At 38.8% G+C, this 12367-nt stretch overlaps 1 protein-coding gene across 2 annotated transcripts in view; it reads right to left on the minus strand.

Annotated features, from left to right (window-relative positions):
• LOC311287751 (basement membrane-specific heparan sulfate proteoglycan core protein-like) overlaps window positions 1-12367 on the minus strand; it is a 280443-nt gene that overhangs the window by 16372 nt on the left and 251704 nt on the right. The window lies entirely within an intron of this gene.

Below are 12367 nucleotides of genomic sequence, written 5' to 3' on the forward strand. Positions count from 1 at the left end.
TCTCTCAATTCTCTTTATTTGATCTGCAGTAACAGAACAGTATATGAGGACTTGTTCAGCACTTTAGAGTAGGGATGCACCGAATATTCGGCCACCGAAAATTTTCGGCCGAAAATGGCCCAAAAGTGCATTTTCGGTTTTCGGCCGAAAGACTTTTATCACCGAAACAATACGGCCGAAATGTTGTGATGACGCAAACAGCAGACACCGCGACCTGCACGTGCTTGTCTGAAGCAACATTACATATCTGCGGTGTGGACGTATTTAAATATATCTAAGAGTGACCCACGGACAGCGATTTTCAAAACACAGACATCCCAAGTCTTCCGGAAGTTCCGGGAGTCTCCCGCGTATTGATACCGGCTCCCTAATGCCCGCAAATTAGTTTAAATCTCCCGGAATCGCGAGCGAGCATGAGCGCGCATACGTAGCGCGCGCGGCAGAGAGAGGGAGCGAGAGCCCTTTGCGTGTGTGTGCAGAGCAGCCGTCATTTCTCAGAGGTTTACCTGAGCTGTTTATGGTTTTTGCAACTCACGTCCATGAGCATATAACTGCAGATATTATTTTGGGCTATGGCAGTATTGACCTAAAATGCACTTTGTTTTTATGAGAGAACATTTCATTTTTAAACCTTTCTCCAGGCCAGTAGGCTTTTACATTATTATTTAATGTACACATGAGGGGTCAAGTTAAACATTTAATTTTATACTTTGCAAATGCTAAATAAATATTTGCATAAAATTTTTATGGATTTATTCTTTGAAACTTTAATATTAATTTATGCAATTGCAATGCCTTGATTTTAGTAAACTTAGTACACAGTCATAGCCATAAATGCAATGGTACTAACAATAATTGGCATAATTTCTTTCAGTGTTTCGGTTTTCGGTTTTCGGCCTTGGTTTCCTCTTTTTCGGTTTTCGGTTTCGGCCAAGAATTTTCATTTCGGTGCATCCCTACTTTAGAGCAGCGTGCGGCAGCAATGCACGACACACGCTATGATTTCTCATGCAGACTGGGCATAAACTTTTACAAAACACATTTTCAGAACATACAACAATAATTCATGTACCTGCAGTAACAGAACAGTATATGAGGACTTGTTCAGCACTTTAGAGCAGCGTGCGGCAGCAATGCACGACACACTGTAATTAATAAAGGATAAAATTAATATAGAAATAAAAATAATAAATAAAACATATGTGTGTCCACTACAGCGGGGGTTAAAGTCACGATTATACAAGTATTACATATAAAACAATCAGTTACAAGAAATACGGACTTGTTTAATCAGCACATAAACTTGCGTGACCTACCGCTATGATTTCTCATGCAGACTGGGAAGATGATATAGAAAGGGTGAAACTGCAGCTGACTGATGCTGTAAAACGCATGGCTTATTTAGAGTCAAAGACGGAGGACTTGGAGAATTGCAAGGAGGCGCAAGAATTTGAGGCTTGTGGGACTACCAGAGTCAGCGGAAAAAACTCGACCCATGGTGGAGTTCATTCAACACATGCTACCGATCTGGCTGGGTCTTGATACCTCTAGAACCTTCATTTTGGAAAGGGCACACCGCACTTTGGCGAAACCGAGGCCGGGTAAGAGCAGAGCGGTAATCATTCGTTTTTCACTATTTCAAGATCGGGAGTTTGTGTTTCAAACAGCCAAAAAGCGTGTGATCACCCAGGAGAACCACAAGATCTTCTTTGCACAAGACTTCTCAGCGGAAACCATGAAGACACGGAGTCCATTCAACGCAGTGAAGAAAAAGTTCATTGAGAATGGATCCTTTAGGGGATTTCAATTACATCCTTGCAAGATGAGGATTCTTCACGAGGGGAAAATAATTCTTTTCTCCACACCTGAAGAAGCTGAGGACTTCCTATCGAGCTAGATTTGTAATTTCTATATGGCCACGGAATATAGATAACCGTACTGGACTTGAGGACAAAAAAGTGCAATATATATATTTTTTAATTTTCTTTATTTTTTATATAATATTTGCACTTTATATATATATATTTTTTCTGTACGTGGACTCTAATTACCATATCTGGTGGACACTTTTTGTTACGCACCAAGTAGGCTTGTGCAATTTAATTTTTGGTATATGGTTGAGTCGTTTGGCACTAGAGCTGGTGAAATGCGGAGTTGCGGGGACGAACTGGGTGGGCTGTCTGAGAAGTGTACCTACACAGTTTTTGCCACTCCTCGTTGGTGTGGATTGGCACTGCCCTTACATAGGTTGTTTAAGTAAGGGAAGGGAATGGGATCTCAAGGATTAAGGGGACTTGTTCTAATTGGTTCATTTTTTTAGTTTTATTTTTTAACTTGTTTTAATTTTTATGTCACACTCAATATGGATAGTTATTATGTTCTTAAAGCATTATGGAAAATTCTAAATTGTCTGATTTGAGATTTACAAGTTGGAATGTCCGGGGACTCAATAAGTTAACTAAATTGAAACAGGTTATGAACAGGCTTAAAAACTCACATTCTACAATAATTTTTCTTCAGGAAGTCCATTTTACAATTTCTGAAATTAAACATGTACGACGAAGATGGCCTGGTCAAGTTGTACACGCAACGTATAATAATTATGCTCGAGGCGTTCATAAGACAATTCCTTTTCAACTTACTAATATTGTTCAAGACCCTCAAGGAAGGTTTGTTATTGCTCAGGGTAATATACTTTCTATTGCATTAAATCTGGCTAGCATCTACGGACCTAATGAAGACAAACCCACATTTTTTGAAAATTTCTTTTTAACTTTATCGTCTTTACACGGCCTAAATATAATAGGTGGGGACTTTAATTGTACTTTGGACCCTCTGGTAGATCGATCAACAAAATCCGATCCCCAAAAATCTCAATCGAGGAAAACCATAATACAATATATGACTGACTTGAATTTGACAGAGATATGGAGGAAACTTAACCCAGGTAAATTGGAATACAGGGATACATAAATCTAGATCACATATTAATTATTTTTTAGTATCTCAAGAATTGGTATCAAAAATAAAAAATTGTTGGTATGATTGTATAGTTATAAGTGACCATTCGCCCATTTCCTTATCTATATTTTTTGACAAGCTAAAAATATCTCCCACTAACTGGCGTCTGCAGGTATGGTGGCTCCAAAATCCAGAGTTTGTTAAATATGTTGAAAAGAAGATTGACATTTATTTTGAAATTAATACTGATCAAACTAATGCATCAATTAGATGGGAAGCGTTTAAAGCGATCCACAAGATATTAATAATGCATTCAAAGACTTTTATCAATCATTGTATAGATCAGAATCTTCTGCCGACTTTGTTGATCGAGATGCTTTTCTTGACCATCTTCAATTTCAAGTACTCACTGAGGAGGTCAGGAAGGAATTGGATTATGATATAACTGAACAAGAATTATTGCAAGCCATAAAAAGCGTAAATTCAGGTAAAGTTCCTGGGCCTGACGGCTTGCCTATAGAATTTTACAAAACTTTCCTGAAGCAGTTGTTAACTCCACTTTTGAATCTGTTTAATGAATCATTTGATATTGGTAACCTACCTCTAACTTTAAGACTTGCTACAATAACTCTTATTTTAAAACCTGGTAAAGCATCAACTGATTGCTCATCATATAGGCCAATTAGTCTCATGGGAGTGGACACAAAAATATTATGTAAAGTTCTTGCTAAAAGACTAGACCTATACGTCCCTTTTTTAGTGCATAATGATCAGAATGGATTTGTAAGGAGCCGTCAGGGCTTTCATAACATTAGACGAGTCCTTAATATAATTCACTGTAATAATAATGCCAGAGACAATGCACTATTGTCTTTAGATGCAAGACAGGCATTTGATAGAATAGAGCAGCCCTATTTGTTCAATGTATTGCCAAGATATGGAATTGGGGGAAAGTTTTTAAAATGGATACAGTTACTATACACTGGCCCTGTGGCATGTGTAAGGACTAATAACAATTTATCAAGCCAAATAACCCTAGAAAGATCAACCCGTCAGGACTGCCCTCTGTCCCCATTATTGTTTGTTCTGGCCATTGAGCCGCTAGCCATCTCTATTCGAAATGAAGCAAATCTGTCAGGAATTACTATTGGAGACCATAGAATATCGCTATACGCAGATGATGTGATACTTTTCTTGTCCAAATTATCAACTAGCATACCAGCAGTATTACAATTAATTAATAGGTTTGGTAAGTTTTCGGGATATAATATTAATGACACAAAATCTTCCATACTCTTCCTAAACAAGGAGGAAAGGAGTAACCCAGTCATAAGATCGCCATTTTTTAATGCAAGAGAAGGATTTACATATCTTGGAGTTAAGATTACCCCCCAAATGAATAAAATTATGTAAATAAAGCAAATTATGATCCGCTAATGGGTGAAGTACGTGAATCAATTGAAAAATGGACAACAATGCCCATATCAATGATTGGCCGAATTAATTTGATTAAGATGGTAACTCTGCCGAAATTTTTATACCTGTTTCAGTCACTGCCACTGCCAAAACATTTTTTTAAGGAAATTAACAAGAGTCTTTGTAGGTTTATCTGGAACAATAGAAAATCTAGACTTAGGCTTAGACTACTGTATCTTCCATATGACAGGGGTGGTTTACAGATGCCGAGTTTACAGTGGTACTACTGGGCCGCTCAGCTTCGATGCGCTATGTTTTACTTCCTCACACGGTCTCCTCCAGCCTGGGTTTCTATTGAACAAACAATATCTAAGCTCCCATTAAGATTATACTTATATTCATCAGATCCAAAGACCTTAAAAAAACAAACAACAAATCCTTTCCTAAAGAATACCATTGATATATGGTTCAAAGCTCACAAACATATTGGTGATACACCTCCTATTTCTCAGTTCTCTCCTATTTGGAGTAATGCACAGTTCACTCCGGGCAGGGCAGACGGCGGTTTTAAGGTTTGGGCTGGTAGAGGTGTGCAAAAAATTGGAGATTTATATGACAAAGGCATTTTGTTAACATTTAATGACTTGAGTCTGAAATATTCAATTCCTCAAAAACATGTTTTTTAAGTACTTACAATTGAAACATTTTATTTCATCAAAGCATTGTGATGCCCTTCGGGAGCCGCCGCTGTCCTGTCTGGAGAATATTATGATAAAGCATGGACATGGGAAACGCCAAATTTCTGTATTATATGCTACACTTATCTCATATGATAAGGAATCCCAGTAAAGATAGAATGAGGGCTTGGAGTTTGGGATATTAAAGAGGATATCGAGGAAACTGAGTGGTCAAAAGCATGCTTTAAAGCTCAAATACAAACGATTAATACAAGAATGAAGCTATTGCAACATAAATGGTTGATGAGGACATACATAACCCCTGAAATGCTTAAAGTCCCTGTAAAGTCAAAATTAAGTATGTGTTCTGAGTTTGTCACACCACAGAAACATGTGTTATTAGCCACCCAGCCAAATTTGAATGATAAAAAAGCCGGCAAGTACATAAAATAAGCTATCAAAATCTTGAAAAAATGAGCAGTAGTCTCAGCTCTCAAACGCTGGGGGCGTGTCCACTGGCTGCGCTGAAACCACGCCCACTCGCGGGAAAGCTGCCGTCGCCACACTCAACTGTCACCGCTACAGACGGAATGAATGCTCCTAGGTTTTACAAAGCCATGTTCGAGCCTGGACTAACGTTACCTACTATAATTATAACATAAGCACACAAGGCAACTTACACTCATTGGTGGGCTCGCACTGCCGACGATGGCACCAGTTGTCGGCGCGACGGGAGGGTGAAGGCCGAGGCGGGAGATAATCGTTCGGCCCCATTCACCAGTAACAGCGAATTATCTGTGAATCCCAGTTGTCTCCGACTAAAGTTTATAAAACTATCCCGTGTAAAATGATCACTACAGAGGCGGGTTTTGGCGGTGATCCTCAGCTGTCCATCAAGGTGGCTCTTCACAAAATTAATCCACCTCTTCTTGATGTGATCGTTTTTCGTAAATTTAAATAAGGACACCGATCTGTTTTGTACATGATCGCATCCAGGTAGTACTCATTTCCGTGACGAAGGCATAGCTAGCTAGCAAACTGTAGGCTGTAGTAACTAATAGTACTGACAGTAACTCGCGATCGGCAAACTGATGTGAATGAATGTGCTATATTGTTAGCGGAGGGGGCAGCGTCAGGGGCTCCAGTGCGTCATCGAGTAGGGGCGTGTCCAGGAGCTCAGGGGCTTCAGTGCGTCATTGAGCCCCCGTTTTAGCCCCGCCCAAAAAATCCGGGGCTAAAACGGGGGCTCGATGACGCACTGCGACCCCCTGAGCTTGATTGGGCCCCTACTTGATGACGCACGGAGTCACTAAGCCTATCGCTCAATCGCGAGTTACTATCAGACAGCCTACAGTTTGCTAGCTACTATGCCCACGGCTCTGGCTATGCCTTCGTCATGTAAATGCGTATTCCCTGGATGCAATCACTTAGAAAACAGATCGGTGTCCTTATTTAAATTTCCGAAAAATGATCATATCAAGACAGTGGCGTAACGAGCCAACACCGGGCCCTTAAGCAGGATTATCAAGGCGGGCCCCCCGCTACGCAAAACTGCTGGTGACGGCGCACCATAATAACACATTGTTACTGTCACTTATGGCAAGCCGTTTTAGCTTTAATTGTACCAAGCGTTACTCGTCGTAATTGTATTTTTACTAGTAAGAATTCAATTAGAGAGCTCTACAATTAAATTCTTACTAGTTGCAATTACAATTAGAGAGCTCTCTAATCCAATTATTACTAGTAAGAATTCCAATTGCAGAGCTCTCTAATTCAATTCTTACTAGTAACAATTACAATTAGAGAGCTCTACAAATGAATTTTTACTAGTCATATGTCTCCATTTACTTCCATTTATTTTTAATTACAGAGCTCTACAATTGAATTGTTACTAGTAAGAATTACAATTAGAGAGCTCTACAATTGAATTGTTACTAGTAAGAATTACAATTAGAGAGCTCTCTAATTCAATTATTACTAGTAACAATAACAATTAGAGAGCTCTACAATTCAATTATTACTAGTAACTATTACAATAAGAGAGCTCTCTAATTAAATTCTTACTAGTAAGAATGCAATTACAGAGCTCTCTAATTGAATTTTTACTAGTAAAAAAACGAATTAAAGGTGCTGTATGTAGGATCCAGCGGCCTCTAGCGGTGATGTTTCAGATTGCAACAACAGCGCTCGTGCTCGTGAAAAGCAATAAAGTTACAACTGTAGTCTTTCACATCAGATAACGTTAGCAAATGGTCGGCGTTAGCTGGCGAACTAATGATGTCTAACTTGAGCCAACTAAAGCACAAAATCACAATATATTTTACATGCTTTGAAGGATTGTTAGCTTACCTGTCCAAAAGGATGAAAGCCAACCCAGGGTCTGTTTTTATACCTAAAACAAAGCGGAGGTCTCTCCATAATTCAAACGCTCTGCCAATGTTGATCCGTGTTTTCGTCCTGAGTCGATCCGATTGACGTTTGGCCTGACGAGCTTCAGCAGATAAAAATTTTTTTTTTTTTGGAGTTTGTGTTGGAGTCAGTGTTGTGCTGGAGGCAGGTCGTTTTTTGGTGTTATCAGACTCCATGTCGTTAGCTGCAGTGCCGTCGCAATAGACTGTATATAAAACGGAGAGGCTCGGGATCGCGCATGCACGTCACATCCGGTGGATTTCGCAGAAAATCCGACCCGGAGACTTCACATAAAAATAGGAATACTGGCCTTCAGAGGTAATAGCAAAACGCGAAAAGTGGATCATTGTAATGTGTGATTACAACCCCTTCACAGACGGGCAATAAAAAAAGGATTCATTTTATAAAAAAAGTTACATACAGCACCTTTAAAGATATGTATAATTGCAGAGCTCTGTAATTGAATTTAAGAGCTCTGCAATTGCATTCTTACTAGTAACAATTGAAATAGAGAGCTCTCTAATTGGAATTCTTACTAGTAACAATTCAATTGTAGAGCTCCGTAATTAAAAATGAATGGAAGTCAATGGAGACATATGACTAGTAAAAATTTATTTGTAGAGCTCTCTAATTGGAATTGTTACTAGTAAGAATGGAATTAGAGAGCTTTGTAATTGTAATTCTTACTAGTAATAATTGAATTAGAGAGCGCTCTAATTGTAATTTTTACTAGTAATAATTGAATTAGAGAGCTCTCTAATTGTAATTGCTACTAGTAAGATATGAATTGTAGAGCTCTCAATTTGAATTCTTACTAGTAAAAATGCAATTACGACGAGTAACGCTGGGTACAATTTAAGCTAAAACGGCTTGCCATAGTCACTGCTACACATAGGCCTAGGTCCAAATACATAAAAAAAGATGCTCACTTACATTATACAGTGCTATGCATAAGTTTAGACACCCATACTAAAGTTGACTAAAAAGAGGAATAAAAAATCATCTTTTGGAAACTGAACTTAATGCCGTAATTTAAAAAAAATAGGAAAAATCCAACCTTTAAGGACACCAATTTTCTTTGTGAATGAATAATGCATCGTAAATAAATAAATGTTCTTCCTTAAAATACAGGGTGCATAAGTCTGGACACCCCTATGTTAAATTCCCATAGAGGCAGGCAGATTTTTATTTTTAAAGGCCAGTTACTTCATGGATCCAGGATACTATGCATCCTGATAAAGTTCCCTTGGCCTTTGGAATTAAAATAGCCCCACATCATCACATAGCCTTCACCATACCTAGAGATTGGCATGGTTTTATTTCAGTTAGCCTAATAGCTGGTTTGATTTGCATTGAGAGATGATCTTATGGAAAGTACCCCATGCCAATCTCTAGGTATGGTGAAGGCTATGTGATGATGTGGGGCTATTTTAATTCCAAAGGCCAAGGGAACTTTATCAGGATGCATAGTATCCTAAACAAAAAATAAAATAAAAATCCTTAAAAATAAAAATCTGCCTGCCTCTATGGGAATTTAACATAGGGGTGTCCAAACTTATGCACCCTGTATTTTAAGGAAGAACATTTATGTATTTACGATACATTATTCATTCACAAAGAAAATTGGTGTCCTTGAAGGTTGGATTTATCCTAATTTTTTAAATTAAGGCATTAAGTTCAATTTCCAAAAGATGATTTTTTATTCCTCTTTTTAGTCAACTTTAGCATGGGTGTCTAAACTTATGCATAGCACTGTAGCTCCATTTTCCGGGCTTTCCTCTGTGCGAAGTTGTCGATCATAGCCTTAAGATCCAGATCGCGCGCACGGCATTCTCAGCTGCTACTACCAACGGTCGCTTCAGGTGCTTTACTCGCTTTACTCTCTTGCTCCATCTCAATCTCGATCTCCCCCTGTGTCATCTTTTTAAAGAAGCTTCCTATTTTTGGTAATTTATTAATTTATCAAATTCCTCTTTTCGTTTGCGCTTTTGAAAGCCACTTTTGTGTTTAAAATTTGACGACTCCGTCTCAAGTTCAACGTTTACTGTTTTGCCCGCAATGCCCATGTTCACCCGGGGATTCCCCAGTCCCAATTCGAAACAAATTACACCAAATTCATCATTGTTCGTTTCAAACATTTATTTAATAAGTCAAATATGTTGTTGTCATTATTTATTCAAATCAATTCGCAAAAAATTAAAATGCGATCAGACTAAAAGTAGTAGAATGCGATAGGGGGACCCGGCTGTCAATCAATATCTTCCAGTAACGCGGGCGGGCCCCTGATTGGTCCGGGCCCGTAAGCAACGGCTTACCCTGCTTACCGATAGTTACGCCTGTGTATCAAGAAGAGGTGGATTTATCTTGTGAAGAGCTAACGTTACCTTGATGGAGAGCTGATGATCACCACCACACCCGCCTCTGTAGAGATCAGGATAGTTTACTTTCGTTGGAGACAACTGGAATTCACTGATAATCCGCTGTTACTGGTGAATGGGGCCGAACCGACTATCTCCCGCTGTCCGCTTCGGCCTTCATCCTCCCGTCGCGCCGACATGCACGAGCTGTGCGCGAGTCATATTTCCCGCGAGTGGGCGTGGTTTCAGCGCAGCCAGCGGACACGCCCCCAGCGTTTGAGAGCTGAGACTACTGCTCATTTTTTCGAGATTTTGATAGCTTATTTTATTTACTTGGCGGCTTTTTTAATCATTGAAATTGGGCTGGGTGGCTAATAACACATTTTTCGGTGGTATGACAAACTCAGAACACATACTTAATTTTGACTTTACAGGGACTTTAACAAATGGTCCCCGGACATTCCAGACACATGTGTGAAATGTTTAATTGAGAAGGGAACTTTTATTCACTGTGTATGGGACTGCCCTAAATTGGTAACTTTTTGGGAAATGGTTGTCTGTACCCTAAGTAACATCACAAAACCCCAAATACTGTGCATTGCAAAACTTTGTATTCTGGGGATATACCCAGATCATCTTTCTATCAATAACAATCAGAGGACTCTTATCGACTTTGGCCTCCTGCAGGCCAGGAGGATAGTTGCTTTGAGTTGGAAAGAGACTGAAATATCTTCTGCACACTCTTGGATCAAGGAGATGGCAATGTATGTTACTTTAGAGAAGTTAACGTACATTACAAGGGGTAAAGCACAGCAATTTGAAGAGATGTGGGCACCTTTAATTGATTTCCTTAAGAAATAAGAGGGTGCATGTATTAATGTTTTGAGCGTGACATTTTTGTTTTGTTCTGTTTTGTTTTATTTTAATTACTGCGGCTTTGATCAACATATTTGGAATGTTTTTGTAACTTATTTTCCTTTTGGTGATATCATTTTTGTTATTTGGTTATTGTTTGTTTTATTGGAAAATCAATAAAAACCATTGTTGAAAAAAAACAAAAAAAACATTGAAAACAAGCTGTTTAAAGGGACAATGTGTAACTTTTTAGGTATTTTATTATCTAAAATGAATATTTTTATTCATAAATATGTCCTCAATGGTGTACAAATACCTCTGCTAATTATCGGACTTATCCTCGTAAACGAAGAATTTATTATCTTTATTTACATGGGACGGGTAGGTCCACGGAGGCTTCCATGTAGTTCCTATAATAGCAGAGAGGGACAAAAAGTACTAGGCCAACGCGTTTGCACAACGCGTTTTCGTTCAGAGCCAGCGTCACGTGACTGAAGCCAGCAGAAGCGGAGGAGCAGAGCAGTGAGAGGCGCTTGTCACTGCCGCGGCAAGTTTAAAAGGCTGCACTGTACGGTTATTTATACACCGTTCATTCATACATATGCTGAGTCACAGGATAAGGAGTCCTTGTCGTCGAAAAAGTCCAAAATAGACCGTAAAAGGAAACGTGAACGGAGATTACAAACAAAACAAGGGTTAACGTCGGGATAGCTTTTTCCAGGTGGACAGAGCTAATGCAGGAGAAAGCTTTCAAAAGAGATGCTGAAGTTGCCTGCTTTCTTCTAGACAGGCAAGTCATTGTTACGTTAATTACAAGCTTTTTTTCATTGCTTGGTTGTGTACTTTATTATATAATACAGGGTGTGGGAAGTGGCGTGCAGCACTCCCTGTTTTCACAGAATTGTAAATGCATTTAGCATTTAGTCATTTATTTGTAATTAACACTTTAAGTGGGCTATTTAAAAAGTGTGAATTTATATGTAGATTATGTTTTTAAAACATACACGTAGAGTGTTACGTAATATTGTGTGTGCGTCGAAAGAATTTGTCCGCAGCTGCTAAAAAAAAAAAAAAAAAAAATCCACTGTCAGCGTTGTGTAAGGTTAGCAAGGCAGTTTTTTTGTGTTCATTTCTATTTCCTGTCGCTGTGCAGCCTCTTTTATTGTATATGACACTGTAAACAGCCCAATAACCCTTTTCTTTAAACTAAAGGATTAATTTATGTCCCGTTGACCGGTCCATTGCATTACAAATAAAAGCATTAATGTGTTTAAAAATTTTTTTTTTAAATGTTGACCTATCTGGGGAAAATTAGCCTTTGGCTAAATCCGGTACAATGCATGAAATGGAAATATTTATGTTAAAAATTGTACATGGTCGCTTTAAATAAATAAATAAAACAAATTTATGGAGAGTTGCATGAGATAATTCAGTGTTTCAGACTGCAGAAGCACGATATGATGTTTTCACTCGGCTCATGCAGGAAAATCCTCTCTCACAGATGGCTGTCGACGGACTTAATTTCACCAACAACAAGATATAGCATTGTCAGGCTTTAAAACAACAGAGCTGCGCGCTCTGCTTTATGGCTGCTATAGATCTGCCCTGCCACAAGGTGACACTGTTTTCAAAATCAGAGAAAAGTGTCAAAGCTTCAGAGTCATTATTTCTCCATCCAACTGCAAGTTCTGA

Source organism: Rutilus rutilus (genome assembly GCF_951802725.1).
Source record: "Rutilus rutilus genome assembly, chromosome: 3".
Classification (NCBI taxonomy): domain Eukaryota; kingdom Metazoa; phylum Chordata; class Actinopteri; order Cypriniformes; family Leuciscidae; genus Rutilus; species Rutilus rutilus.